Source organism: Bubalus bubalis, chromosome 11, assembly GCF_019923935.1.
Source record: "Bubalus bubalis isolate 160015118507 breed Murrah chromosome 11, NDDB_SH_1, whole genome shotgun sequence".
Lineage (NCBI taxonomy): Eukaryota > Metazoa > Chordata > Mammalia > Artiodactyla > Bovidae > Bubalus > Bubalus bubalis.
Genome location: NC_059167.1, coordinates 49,452,357 through 49,467,313, shown reverse-complemented (window position 1 = coordinate 49,467,313; position 14,957 = coordinate 49,452,357). Strand labels below are relative to the sequence as shown.

General features: G+C 41.7%; 1 protein-coding gene, 2 long non-coding RNA genes and 1 other non-coding gene across 8 annotated transcripts in view; 2 read left to right on the top strand and 2 right to left on the bottom strand.

Moving 5' to 3' along the window:
* Window positions 1–9,450, top strand: part of LOC123328058 — a 42,663-nt gene extending 33,213 nt beyond the window's left edge. For 2 of the 4 annotated variants that reach the window (XR_006542790.2, XR_006542791.2), the window contains one exon: window positions 6,361–9,450. This is a non-coding gene — a long non-coding RNA (uncharacterized LOC123328058). Of the gene's footprint in view, window positions 1–1,493; window positions 1,908–6,360 lie in introns of those variants that run through there. The other 2 variants (XR_006542792.2, XR_006542793.2) reach the window with 2 other exon arrangements.
* Window positions 5,390–5,496, bottom strand: LOC123328337. The gene has a single exon (XR_006543150.1). It is a non-coding gene; the product is annotated as a U6 spliceosomal RNA (small nuclear RNA).
* A 995-nt stretch (window positions 9,451–10,445) lies between the features above and the next one.
* On the bottom strand, window positions 10,446–11,792 carry LOC123328057. Its single transcript, XR_006542789.1, has 2 exons — window positions 11,656–11,792; window positions 10,446–10,585 (listed from the first exon to the last, which is right to left on the bottom strand). It is a non-coding gene; the product is annotated as an uncharacterized LOC123328057 (long non-coding RNA).
* The window catches only part of MNS1 (meiosis specific nuclear structural 1), a 116,700-nt gene continuing 112,865 nt past the window's right edge, over window positions 11,123–14,957 (top strand). The window contains exons 1-2 of one of the 2 annotated variants that reach the window (XM_044925049.2): window positions 11,123–13,571; window positions 13,961–14,079. The gene's annotated coding sequence lies outside the window, so the exon portion shown is untranslated. The remainder of the gene's footprint in view (window positions 13,572–13,960; window positions 14,080–14,957) is intronic. The other variant, XM_044925050.2, reaches the window with a different exon arrangement.

Genomic DNA, 14,957 nt, shown 5'->3' with positions numbered 1-14,957 from the left:
TTCTCTTTCCTTTGACTGTTGACATTTTCTCTAGTGCTTTCCTGGCTGTCCATTCCTGGTCCAGGGACACTTTCCCTAACTTCTTGCCCCTTCTTACCATGTCCTTAATCCTCATTAGGATGTACATACTTCTTCTGCATCCCTGGCCCAGGTAACGAAATTGCTAATGGGATGGTCTGAAAATAGGCGTAAATATATTGGTTTCTGCAAGGCACTGTCTTTGAAGTTTAGAGTGAAGGTTTGGGTAGCCTGGGGCTCGTCTGACTCTAGTGGAGAGTCACGTCATTGTCCTACTTCAATCATGGAAGTAGGACAATCAGGGAGATCATTGTGGGCAGGAAGCTGCACTGAAAGATCAGAGCCCCTCAAGTTACATCTGCTTACTCTAACACACATAACAGAATATAAAATTGAAGTTTGATGAGGATAAAGTTGCAGGACTGAGGGAAAGTGGTAGGGTCGGAGGACCCAAAGGTGTCAGCAATCACAGCAGCATCCCACCATCGGAAAATTAGGAGATCAGAGATGCTAAGAAAGCATAGCTCCTCATTTGGTGCCTGCTGCTATTTATTTGTAGCATGCTGCTGCTAAGTCACTTCAGTCGTGTCCGACTCTGTGCGACCCCATAGACGGCAGCCCACCAGGCTCCCCCGTCCCTGGGATTCTCCAGGCAGGAACACTGGAGTGTGTTGCCGTTTCCTTCTCCAATGCATGAAAGTGAAAAGTGAAAGGGAAGTTGCTCAGTCGTGTCCGACTATTAGCAACCCCCTGGACTACAGCCTACCAGGCTCCTCCGTCCATGGGATTTTCCAGGCAAGAGTACTGGAGTGGGGTGCCATCGCCTTCTCCATTTGTAGCATAGTAGACATGAAATTCCATGAAAAGAAGGAAAAGGCAGCAGGGTCATTGACAAGATGGATCTTCCCTGCAATTTAGCTCCACAACTCTCCCTCTCTCATTACTCCAGTCTCCATAACAGTACACATTGGTGTTTTTGCAACACTTCTTTAAAAGGGCCTCATTAGAAATCTCTGCAAATTCCCATGACAGAGTATGCATTCATTCATTCAATTATAGTTATAGGAAGCCTGTGTTTTTTAGGTGTGTTCCAAAATAAGACAGACTCTTTTCTCAAGGAGTTTGTAATCTAATCCAGGAAAGATATGTGAGCAAGTAATGGGACAATGCCATGCTGTGTGACAAGTGCCCAGTAGATATATGTGTGGTAGAAGAGCAGGTGAAGGAGGATAAAAGGCAAAGAAGGTGCTCACAGCAGAGGTCATGTTGAATGAATAGGAGTTTACCGGCTAGACAAGTTGGGGAAAGCATCCCAAGCAATGGAAGGAGCTGGTGTAAAGATACAGAGTATTGAAGTAATCTTGTGCCTCCTTAGGGGACAGATAGATTGAAGTTCAATGAGATAGAAGGGAACAGGGGGAAGATGATGAGAAGTTCTGAATGTATTGCTAAGGATCTTGGGTATTATTTTATAGGTGATGGACAAATTGAAGAATTCCTGACACCTTGGATGGTGAAGTAAGAGAGATTTGCCCCAGGACTCTGCACTGTCCCTTTCTACCTTTCTATGGACTTGTTTTCCCCCAGATGACAAGAGCTGAGTTAGTCACACTCTGGTTCATGGCACTCTGTTGACATAGGTTTATGCACATCCCTTCATTTATTTCATTGTGTTATATTTTAATTTTATTTCATTTTCCCTCTTCAGCCATGATCCCCACAGCCATTCCATCCTCTTCACAGAGGCATCCACTCTGGTGGATTTGCCAGATGTCCTTAGATATTTACGTATCCTTGTAACTTATGCTGTGCCTTTTTGTATGTGTATTTTTCTTGTTGAATTTATTTATAAATTGTAAAAACAATTAAAATTTTTTATTTTATCAATACATTGGAGTATAGTTGATTAACAATATTGTGTTTGTTTCAGGAGTACATCAAAATAATTCCATTATACATATGCAGCACAGCGTAGAACATATTCTTTTTCAAATTCTTTTCTCATTTAGATTATTACAGGGTATTGACCAGAGTTCCTTGTTTTTTTAGCTCACACAGACAGTATTGTGATGTAACTTGTTTTCATTCAGCACTATGTTTCATAATCTATCTTAAGGCTTTATGGGTACTTGAATTGTTACTTCCTGTGCCAATGTGCTAAGTGCTCAGTCGTGTCTGACTCTTTGTGACCCCATGGACTGTAGCCTGCCAGTTTTCTCTGTCCAAGGGATTTCCCACCCAAGAATTCTGGAGTGAGTGGCCAGTTCCTCCCCCAGGAGATCTTCCCAACCCAGGGATTGAACCCATGTCTCCTGCATTGGCAAGCAGAATCTTTACCACTGAGCCACCAGGAAAGCCTTATTAACTCCCATAGAATTACAGAGTCAGAAAATACTGTATGTTGGTGAGGATGAAGGGATGTGGTGCTCTCATGTATAATTACTTGGAGTGTGAACTGGTATAGCTGTTCTAGAGGGCAATCTGCCACACTGGTAAGCCAAAGATACATACAGCTCATACCTGCAATCCCAATCTTGATTCCATATCCCCAGATAATTCCTATCCAGATCCATAAGGGGACATATAGGAGGGTGCTTATTGCTGCATTGTTTGTTCTAGAGGACAGTGAACTTCTTGTTCACCTTTAGGGGAAGAGATCAGGAAATGTGAATAGATTCTGTGGGGAAAACTTATATTTTTAAAACAAATAAGTCATTTCATCCATTAACATGAAAAATCTCTACATTTATTTGGGGTCTTTTTTATACCCTTTAATACCCTTTATACCTTTTAGATTTTTCTCCATCAAGGCTTCTTATGCATGCCTTAGTATTTCATTCCTAGATATTATATAGCTGCTGTTGTTATGGTGAGGAAGGCTGTTTTTAAAATTACATTTTCTCTTCAATTGCTATTAGTGTAATGAAACCATTAGCTCTCTTATCATGACAGGTTGTTGCTTTTGACGGTTTTCCAAGTAGGGAATCATGCTATCAGGAAAAAATATTATTATTAAGTCTCTTCCCTCTCAAAACTTTTAGTTCTTGCTTTGCTCTTTTTTGTTACAGTGGCCAGGACTTCCAAAGTTATGCTGAACAAGAGTAGTGATAGCTGTTTTCTTTGTTAATGATTTTAAGATGGCTACATTTAGAGTTACTCTAGTAGGTATGAGGTTTACTCCAGGTAGCAACAAACAGACTTTACCAGACCCAGACGTTCCCTTCTATTCCTAGTTATCTGAGAGTTCATATTTTTATATTACAAATAGTCATTGACTTTTTTTCAAATGCTCTTTAGGCTTCTATGAGATAGTGGTTTTTTTTCCTTTTTAGTTCGTTAATGTGGTGATCTACAAGGACAGATTTTCTGCTATAAAAGCATTTTTCATCCCTAAGATAAATCTTATTTCATTATATTATTTTTAAAAACTCTGCCAGGTTCTGTTAGCTATTTTTTTTTTGATTTTACATCTATTTTCATATATGAAATGGGTATAATTTCCTTTTACTATCATCATTTTGTATTGGAATCCAGATTATACAGACTTCATAAAGTGAATTGCCTAGCGTCCTCTCTTTTTCTACATTCTGTAACAACCTACATATGATTGTTACACATTTCTAGAAAATGTGAAATTACACATTTCTAGAAAATTTGGTAGAATTTGAACAGTCTGTGGCTAGAGGATTTTTATTATTTTCATGAAAAGGTGAATTCTTATTTTTCCAATTTCACTAGTGGTTTTAGTCTATTACATTTTAGACTTCATCTTACATCATTTTTTGGCATTTGTATATTTTCAAAGACATTTGTTCATTTTGTCCAGGTTTTCAAACATATTGGCTATGTATATCTGGGTGTACAATTTTAAATTTCTAATTTCTTTCTGTATTCTGTTTATTTGCAGTTTCTGGTTGTCACTTTTCCCCTTTAACATTCTTGCTTAAAGCTCTTCTGTTTTATCAATCTTATTAAAAAAATTCAGGTCTTCATTTAGCTAAATTTTTCTTTTTTGGTGTTTCTGTTGTTCAGTATTTTTTTGTTTGTTTGTTTTTTAATTTTATTTTATTTTTAAACTTTACATAATTGTATTAGTTTTGCCAAATATCAAAATGAATCCGCCACAGGTATACATGCGTTCCCCATCCTGAACCCTCCTCCCCCCTCCCTCCCCATTCCATCCCTCTGGGTCGTCCCAGTGCACCAGCCCCAAGCATCCAGCATCGTGCATCGAACCTGGACTGGCAACTCGTTTCATACATGATATTTTACATGTTTCAATGCCATTCTCCCAAATCTTCCCACCCTCTCCCTCTCTCACAGAGTCCATAAGACTGTTCTATACATCAGTGTCTCTTTTGCTGTCTCGTACACAGGTTTATTGTTACCATCTTTCTAAATTCCATATATATGCGTTAGTATACTGTATTGGTGTTTTTCTTTCTGGCTTACTTCGCTCTGTATAATAGGCTCCAGTTTCATCCACCTCATTAGAACTGATTCAAATGTATTCTTTTTAATGGCTGAGTAATACTCCACTGTGTATATGTACCACAGCTTTCTTATCCATTCATCTGCTGATGGACATCTAGGTTGCTTCCATGTCCTGGCTATTATAAACAGTGCTGCGATGAACATTGGGGTACACGTGTCTCTTTCCCTTCTGGTTTCCTCAGTGTGTATGCCCAGCAGTGGGATTGCTGGATCATAAGGCAGTTCTATTTCCAGTTTTTTAAGGAATCTCCACACTGTTCTCCATAGTGGCTGTACTAGTTTGCATTCCCACCAACAGTGTAAGAGGGTTCCCTTTTCTCCACACCCTCTCCAGCATTTATTGCTTGTAGACTTTTGGATCACAGCCATTCTGACTGGCGTGAAATGGTACCTCATAGTGGTTTTGATTTGCATTTCTCTGATAATGAGTGATGTTGAGCATCTTTTCATGTGTTTGTTAGCCATCTGTATGTCTTCTTTGGAGAAATGTCTATTTAGTTCTTTGGCCCATTTTTTGATTGGGTCATTTATTTTTCTGGAGTTGAGCTGTAGGAGTTGCTTGTATATTCTCGAGATTAGTTGTTTGTCAGTTGCTTCATTTGCTATTATCTTCTCCCATTCTGAAGGCTGTCTTTTCACCTTGCTAATAGTTTCCTTTGATGTGCAGAAGCTTTTAAGGTTAATTAGGACCCATTTGTTTATTTTTGCTTTTATTTCCAATATTCTGGGAGGTGGGTCATAGAGGATCCTGCTGTGATGTATGTCGGAGAGTGTGTTGCCTATGTTCTCCTCTAGGAGTTTTATAGTTTCTGGTCTTACGTTTAGATCTTTAATCCATTTGGAGTTTATTTTTGTGTATGGTGTTAGAAAGTGTTCTAAAAATATGGAACGCTTCACGAATTTGCATGTCATCCTTGCGCAGGGGCCATGCTAATCTTCTCTGTATCGTTCCAATTTTAGTATATGTGCTGCCGAAGCGAGCATTGTTCAGTATTTTATTGATTTTCATCTTATATTTATTATTTCCTTTCTTTGTATATCGTTGGGCTATCTCTGTTGTTCATTTTCCAATTTCCTGATGTAAGCACTTAGCTCATTGGTTTTAAATCTTTCTTATTTTCTGATGGATATGTTTATTAAATCTATAAATTTCCTTCTAAGCAGTGATTTAGTGTGCCATACAAATTTTGACTGGTATATTTTTAATACCATTTAATTTTAAGTTTCCTATTTAAACAAAGGGTTTGGATACATATTTTTAGTTTCCAGACAAGTATATTTTAATATTTCTTTTCTTGTTACCTATTTCTTATTTTATACATATTTCAGGTAATACTATATCATCTGATTCTTTGGAATTTATTGTGACTTCTTCTGGGTCCTATTACATAGTTGGTTTGTGTAAGTGTTTTGTATGTGATTGAAAAGAAGTATATTCTCTCATAAGGTTAATGCATAGATACACGATCAGTAGAAAGATCCAAGTTCTTAATTTTGTTCTTTGACTCTTTTTTATGTTTGACTTTTAAAATCTGAACAAAATTTGTCCATATGGACTTCAAATTTCCTAATCCAGGGTTGAATGAGTGTCAGTGAAATAAGATTGGACATGAGCTGGGTGATGGAGGAGGGAATTTTTTTTTCACCCTTTGTATCTAATTTGAGTGTACTACGCTAGCAACTTCCTGGAGGAGGTCATGGCAACCCACCCCAGTATTCTTCCCTGGAGAATCTCACGGCAGACGTGCCTAGAGGTCCATAGGGTCGCAAAGAGTTGGACTCAACTAAAGCAATTTAGCATGCATGCTTGCTGGTTATTTCTCATAGAGACACATATTTTATTTACAGTTGGTGTAAGAAGAGGGGAGAATAAAAGAACAAAAGGAGTGAGATTTGGCTGAGTGCTTCCCCACAGTGGAAGGAAAATTTAAGAAAGTTGCTCCAGTTTGGACCCTGTGGATGGCTTATAACTTGGAGAAAGGTAATGTGTGTATGTATGTTTGAGTGTGAGTATGTGTGAGTGTGTGTGTTTGTGTGTATGTATGTGTGCAGGTACCTTTCATGAATTGGAACATTTGGGGGGCTTTGGGACATCTTAGATGGAGAGAAAAAACAAAGTAGAGAGAACATTTTGCTATCACCTCCAAATTTCTCCTTCCTGAACAAAACAAGAAATCTCTGTGCTGTGATTGGCAGGAATAGGTAATTACATTGGAACCACTTTTTTTTTTTTGTAATTATTGCTTTGTATGAACAAATCTCAGAATTACCATAAATGTAGATGGGAGTTATACATTAATTCAGCCACTGGGTCTGAGACTAATATTTGTATATGCATGTGAGCTCTACTGGGGCTCTCAGAAATATTTTGGGAAATAGACTTTGTAAAAGACTGGATAATCAAGCAGGAGAAAAGCTCATGGTCATTGGATTTTGGGCATTAAGTGTTAAAATGACTTAATTTGTACTCATAGGATGTGTGTCTTTGTGTGTGTGTATTATGAGATTATATGTTTTTTGACAATATGTATAGCACGGATGTAACTTATTTTTCACAAGTAGCTTTGTTAACCTGCTTTATCCATTCAACCATATGTCATTGATAGGGTATAACAGCCAATAAAAATATTATTAGTAATCCACAGTTGGAAAGAATTAATACATTTGAAAATTGGAGGTATTCACTACTGGCTTGTCTGATCAGGCCCAATTTACTTAGCAAAGAAGTATCCAAACATTTAAGTATGCAAGTATATAAAGCCAAATGAGACATCATTTAATTCCTTTATTGTCTTACAGTGAAAGACAGCAAATGAGCAAGTTGATGGCTTTATGCCAATTATTTTTACTACGATTTCTTTTATGCTAAGGTATAGCTGAAGGCAAGCCCTCAAATTCTAGCACGAACATGCAGCAGCAATAACATGAATATTTTAGGGGCTATAAGATTCTTTTCATGGGTTATTGTTGGAAATAAAAAATTTAAGTTGCAACTGCTTTGCCAAGTGTCATAAATGACTGGGACTAAATGTAAGAGTTTGTGTGGCCTCAATCCCAGACTCATTTTTAAAAGACCCAAGTACTAGGTGGCTCCATTGCACAATGGATAGCGCATTGGACTTCTAAAAGACCCAAGTTCTAGGTGTTCAAGGCCCTCCACAGTGCCATCCTCTTTCTTCCTATCTTTCTAATCTTTTATCATTCACCATACTTAATGCAGTTCTGCATCTCCTTCCAGTCACATAGACTTACCTAACAGAACATGCATTTTCACATTCAAGGAATATGGCCTAAGGACCATCTTCAAATATCAAAGCCAACAACCTTGCAGTACCACGATGGCAAGAAACTCAGACAACTGAAGCTGACTAGCTGAGTCCCAGAGAACAAGGCTATTGTCACGACACCCAGCATGACAGCATGACCCCCTACATTTCCTCTGGTCCTCTACCAGACTGCACACTTTCCTTCACATAGTCCTGCTGCAGATCGTGTCTATTGGTCGGAACAGTGACCACAGCAGGGACCAACAAAGATACCTTTCCGGTCCGAACGTGGGAACATCCTGTGCTTGTTGGGGGTGTCCATTCCCATTGAAAGGGAGACATGATTAATCTTGAGGAGAATTAGAGTATTTTACCTACTTGTTTAAGGGTGATTTTTCCCATTCTAGGGGAAAAAAAATTACAGTATTTCAGTGTTTAAAGCACATCAAGAATTAATGAACATCATTCTTTTTTTCTTACCAAAGGCACGTTACTGCTTAAAACCACAAAGTGCTGACCTAGCCAGTGATTCCAGAACCCAGGGCCTCAGCATAGCATTTTAAAGACTCATCCTCATAATAAATTACTATTTTAATGATAGCCCTGGTAACACATGGTAAATGGAAAGCACTTTCTGTAGATTAAGCAACATAGCTCCCATTATTGGTTTAACTATACTTGAGACCTTAAAAAGATTTAAATAACTGTTCGTTTGATGCAGTTTCTGCTGAATTATTTAAAAACACCTCCTTACTGCTTTAACTTTGAATCTGCATTAGAAAGTATAATGCCAATTAGGATTCCTCCACTGCCTCAAATGCTCTAAATATAAATACAAACTGAATCTACCCACAAATACAATTTCTCTCTTTACACTATGATCTTTCATCCTAAACTTAGGCAAAAAAAAGCCCAAAAATTTACAGGAGAGAGTCAGAAAATTAGGAAATAATTAAAGTAACAAAAATTAAGGCCTAATGGATAGCTTTTTGGAAGTGCTAAAGACACATGGTTCAGAGTTGTGCATTTAGATAGAAAACTCAGTGTTTACATTTGACTAGTACAAGTTCAAGAATTACATAATGTAAAATATAAATGTAAGTACTTATATAAGTACTTATATAAAACCATAAATGAAAGATATTGGCTCAGTTGGTTGATTTGAATTTTATTTACTGTAATAATCAAAAGTGAAAATCAGATGCAAGGCATACCTTTGGTTGACCATGTTTTATTTTTGTTTAGTTTTTGCAAAGCTGAATGTTTCTCCTGCTCCCCTTGCCTGCCCCCGCCACTTACTTCCCATTAAATGAAACTTAGATATTAACTTTAAGCCTCCATCTGTTTCATATTCCTTATACATACTTTGGCTCCCAAGAAACCTTTCTACAGCCCACTTCTCCTACCTGGAATGCTTGTTTCTTGCTGCCTCATGTCCCTTCCTCTCTATTCAAAGCACTCTACTTAAGGAAGCTCTTCCACAAAAGAATTCTCAGTGAATCTCTTCTGGTTCCAGGCCTTCTTATCTCCCTATTAGGACTGCGCCTTATGTGGTTGTTCAGTTGCTAAGTCACGTCCAACTCTTTGTGACCCCATGGACTGCAGCACTCCAGGCTTCCCTGTCCTTCACTCTCCCGGAGTTAGCTCAAACTCATGTCCATTAAGTCGGTGATGCCATCGAATCATCTCATCCTCTGTCGTCCCCTTCTCCTCCTGCCCTCAATCTTTCCCAGCATCAGTGTCTTTTCCAGTGAGTCTGCTCTTCGCGTCAGGTGGCCAAAGTATTGGAGCTTCAGCTTCAGCATCAGTCCTTCCAATGAATATTCAGGGTTGAGTTTTAGGATTGACGGATTTGATCTCCTTGCAGTCCAAGGGACTCTCAAGAGTCCTCTCCAGCACCAGTTTGAAAGCATCAACTCTCCAGTGCTCAGCCTTCTTTATGGTCCAACTCCCACAGCTGTGCATGACTGCTGAAAAAAATCATAGTTTTGACTATATGGACCTTTGTTGTCAAACTGATGTCTCTGTTTTTTAATATGCTGTCTAGGTTTGTGCCCTGTATCCTTGTATTAATACATGCCAACTCTCCTAAAATAGGTTGCCAATATGGTTTTGAACTATTTTGTTACCACATATTTTCACTTGGATACATCTCAGCTGTTTTGCACACTCTCAGCATTACTGCTCACAAAGCATTTCTGCTGGGCAATTGGAAGTTTAGAGTATCAATTTGAACCAGAGTGCCATCTACTGGTAGGAAGGCTATAATATGTCAACATGACTTGTTCAGTGGCTAAGTAGCACTCAACTCTTTGCAACCCCTTGGACTGCAGCATGCCACTACCTCTGCCCAATGTACACACATAGAAACCAGCTCTCACAGTTTGATTAAATAAGGAATATGCTATATCAAATAAAAACCTTGCTCCCACCTTTAGTAAGATCTATGTATACAGAAAGCAATGACAATGAGATAAGATTCCCATTTGGATCCTCTAAATGAAACTGTCATCTTCAAAAGATGGGTGTGAATTTTAGACTCTGTCCTCTGGCTTTTCTGTAACTTTTGCTTTCTATTTATTAAAAAAAATCATATATGAAATGAGGAACTGGAGCAATATACAACAAAATGTCTGAATGCCATTAAGTTTCTATGGAAATGGCACTGTGTTATGAGGAAGACTAGTTCTTTATTTTACTTCAAGAATTTAGGCCTTCCAGAAGGTGAACCAGCCCTCCAGGATGGACCATAGTTTTAGATCATGAGGCTCTGAGTGACCATGCTTTCTCAGCACACCGTGGAGGGACTGTATAAAGGAACAAAATGAGAAATATTTAGTCCTTGTGTATCAGGCTGACATTTTAGCCTATTAAATAATTCTTCAAACCCTTTAATAATACCAATCTTTCTACTCACTATAAAGCAAATCACATTGTGGGTAAATTAAATTACACAGAAGCAGGCCTGTAAATTAAGAGAGAACTTTTCTTTCCCTGCACAAAGGCTGATTTAGATAGCATGGGATCATTAGTGACCAAACAGATGCCCCTCATCTATAACCCAGAGACAGCTCTCAGCTGTACAGAGAACCTTTCTTTTCCTACAGAGAGGTGAACTCAAACTTGTCACTGATTTTTGCACCCTCTTAATCTTCCTGTTTATTCTGTGCTTCATTAAAGTCAATCTCCATGGGGCAGACTGTCATCCGAGCTCAACCTGCCCTGCTGTCTGCTCTCTCCAGAGAGCATCCTTCATCCTGATAAACGGGCTGTGAGCTGAACACGTGACTGAGCTCCTTAAAGTAAACAGATTACCGAAAGCAACCCCTTCCACACTCACTCAGCAGAACTGGATAAGTAGGAGCTCTGATGTGGTCATCGTGGTGGAGACAATGCTTTCCCGATAGATGGGGTTTCAGATTTACTGTTGTAAAATGATATAGAGGATATTTATCTTTATCATTGTGTCATCCCATACCTTTAAGGCTGCATTAGCTAATGTCATTCATTGGCCAAATGTTTCCCTCAGGATTTGGCATTGTTATAGGATGTCTGCTGCAAGCCAGGCTCTGTGCTAGGCATCGCAGGCACAAATACACACAGAGGAAGAGACAGTGATGACTGCGATGGGAAACACAGTGAAGCTCTGTAGGAAGCCAGAAGGCACGCCACCATCACAAGACCAGCCGTGTTGTAAGCTTAGCGTCTGCCTGTTTGTTGGACTCACAGACCATATTATCCCAGATCAAGTGTTATATCTGCATGAAAAGGCAACACTGGAGCCCACGACTGGTTTTCAGGCAGCTCTGCCTTTACCCTGACTTATGTTGACAGATAAGACAGGAGGGCTACCGGAGGGTGCTTGAGTCCTTCCTACCTAGGAAACCAAACGCAGACGAGACTCTGGAGAAGGAAAGTCTCATCTCTCATGGAGAAGTTCTGGGGCATCGTGGATGCCTGAGCTGAGACAGTGATGTTCCTGTGACCACCAGCTGAGCATCAGAATCACTCCCCAGTATCTGGATGATGAGAACCTTGAAAAAGACACCCCCTTGTCATGGCAAGGGTAGAGGTCTGGGCAGTCCCACAGGACTTTAGAAGCATCCATCCTGGACGACCAGGGCAATAAACACCTGTTTTGAGTTAAGAATCAGGATAAATTCAAGGGAGACTCCCAACCACCACACCTCAGTTTTCCAAGGTCTGAGCAGCAGAAATCCAAGAAGGGTCCTGATTATCAGCACTTCTTAATCATGACTACAGCTTCTGCCTGAGAGGCTTGAAGATCAAAAAGAAAACACTACTCCAAGGAGATGGAGCCCACCAGAGGCTGCTCTGGGCTCCTGACTTGTCTCTAGTTTACTTAGTGAAAACAACAGCAATGAAGAGCTTGCATAGGCAAGGTGTCAAGGGCAAGGGTTGAAATGGCTGTGGGGCTGTGAACCTGTGCAAATCCACCCACCATCAAAGCTCAGTCCAACTAATTTCTCTTCCTTTTGGTTCTCCAGGCCCTCGCTGGACCACATGCGTCTCTCCCTCCTCTGAGCCCCTCTCACAATGTGCAGTTTAGCATTTTATTATATTTAGTCTTATAATCTAATTGTTCGTTGTACACTGAGTTACCACAACAAAATCGCATTTGTGTCTTTCAGTTCTTTGAAATGAGAGAGTTACAGTAGCAGGCGTGCAGCAGGTGTTTAATACTTAATCTAATTGGGGATCAGAAAATAAGAGCTTGTGGAAACGTTCATATAACTTCCTCCTTTCACAAAATAGTACACAGATCCAGAGAATTGCTGCTTTATCCATTTCACAGGTGTCTAATGAAACTTTCAAGCCTGTGCTGGGTGCTGTGCAGGAGATAGAGATGCCCAACAGAGGGGCCTGGCTCTCATGGACCTTTCTGTGAGGCATGGGTAATAGGATGCTTGCCCCAATCACCAAAGGGGGAACCCCAAGAGGAAAGTAAAAATAAGCCTGAGGGGTCTCAGGTGAGGGAGATAATGGGGCTTCTGAGGGACTCCAGGTGGGTTTATGAAAAAGGTGGCAGCTGAATTCCATGTGGAAGGATGTGCTCTGCAGGAACCGGGAAGGGGCATCCAAGTGGGAGTATGCCGTGGCCTTCACCAAGCTTTACATCCAAGTCAACACCAGCCACGGGAGTCCGCTGGGACAGGTGTGACTGTGGCTGCCCTCCACGCCCAACCTTCTGGGGGTCTGCTGAGGAAGAGCATGCCTGTGCACCAGACTCAGAGCTCAGAGTTCCTCTTGATGTGGTCACCCAGCTCTCCACACCCAAAGAGCGCTGCCTCTCTCCTCTTCTCAGTTCTATTTACTCCTTCTGGGGCTTCTCTGGTGGCTAAGACTGTAAACAAGCCTTCAATGAGGGAGACCCGGGTTTGATCCCTGGGTGGAGAAGATGCCCTGGAGAATGGTATGGCAACCCACTCCAGTATTCTTGCCTGGAGACTCCCATGGACGGAGGTGGGCTCTGAGCCTCGAGGGTGGGCTCAGCCCCGGAACCCTAGACCGAGGCCCAGCTGCGTGCAGCGCCTCGGCCCACATGTGCTGCGCGTTAGCCTCTCCCCTCAGGGCTTGGCGGGTCATCATAAGGTTCACATCGCGCCCCGGAGACAGATGCAGGCTTCTCTCTCAGCTCCTATTCTGCGGGCGCTCCGCCCCAGGGTCTGCTCTTCCGCGAGGGAAGCCAGGCTGGGTCCTGTTTCTGGGAAAAGCAGTGGGTGGCTGAGCGAACTCAGACCCGACAGGCCCAGAGCTTCCAAGCTTTCCCCGGTGAGTCGCCCTGCCCCCTCCACTGCTTGCCCCCAGCTCTGCCTTCAGATGGCTCCGCACGACCCTCCCACCTGCACAGAAGTGTCCTTTCCCCCAACCCTGCCGGCGATTCAGTTCCGCCTTCCCCACCCACAGGCGTAGCACCCGGAGCTTCTGCTCACCCGGCTCCCCTACACTGGGCTTGTCCAGTGGCCAAAGCAGTCTCTCCAGGTCTGCTTGCTTTCTTGTGTCTCCTGTTGCTTGTTCCCTTTGGATTTAAGGGGAGAGGGACAGCATCAGGATACCAAGACAGCAGCAAGGGGAACGGAACAGACAAATGCAGATAAGGTGCTTCTCTTGTCTTAGCCTAACAGCCTGCCTCACAAGTTCCCCTCCATTCCTCCCTCTAGGCCTGGATTTTCAGCCTCCCACCTTCAACTTGACTTCTAGCTTCTGACGGCCATGTCAAGGGGAGCTCTGAAAGTGGCATCTGGAGTAAAAGGCAGCCTCTTGGGCCCTCCAGCAGCTGGTGAGGCCCTCCTGCCTTGTTATTATTGTTGCTCACTTGCTGAGCCTTGTCGACTCTTTGTGACCCCATGGACTGCAGCATGCCAGGCTTCCCTGTCTTTCACTATCTCCCAGAGTTTGCTCAAACTCATGTCCATTGAGTCAGTGATGCCATCCAACCATCTCATCCTCTGTCGTCCCCTTCTCCTCCTGCCCTCAACCTTTCCCAGCATCAGGGTCTTATCCAATGAGTCGACTCTTCACATCAGGTGGCCGAAGTATTGGAGCTTCAGCATCAGTCCTTACAATGACTATTCAGGGTTGACTTCCTACTGATTGGTTTCTGATTGTTTGCATTTCCGTCTGGTGGCACTAGGGGTAGGTACTGTGGGAAGATGGTCCTAAGCCAGGGTACCTAAAGTGCTCTCTCTTGGCTGTGAGGCCTCTTGTCCCTTTGGCTTGGGTGAGCTTTAAGTCACTGTTGCTTTAGAGGTATGATATCCTTTTTACCTTTTACATTTTTAAGCTCCTCTGTCCCAAAATTTAGTTTAAATGAACATTTATATATGGCAAAACTATGATTCAGTTCCTATCCTTTGGTAGCTATGGGTTTCACACTGTCTCGTGTCACTCTGTCTGAGGTAGGACAGGACATCAGGGCTGTACTCGATTTTCTTTTTTCCTTCTTCCAACTATACCTCGTTCTTATGCCCATGGATGGGGGCCTCTGTTTTCTCATCCGTTTGTCTGTCAGGCAGACATGGGCAGTGCTGATGCTGGCCATACTGAGCTCACACAGTTGCCTCAAAACTTCCAGGTCCTTTTAAACACTCCTGCTTAGGGCTCTCTGTGGATCTAGACTGAGAGAAAAGGCTAGAGGGGTGACTTCTTTGCTGTAAT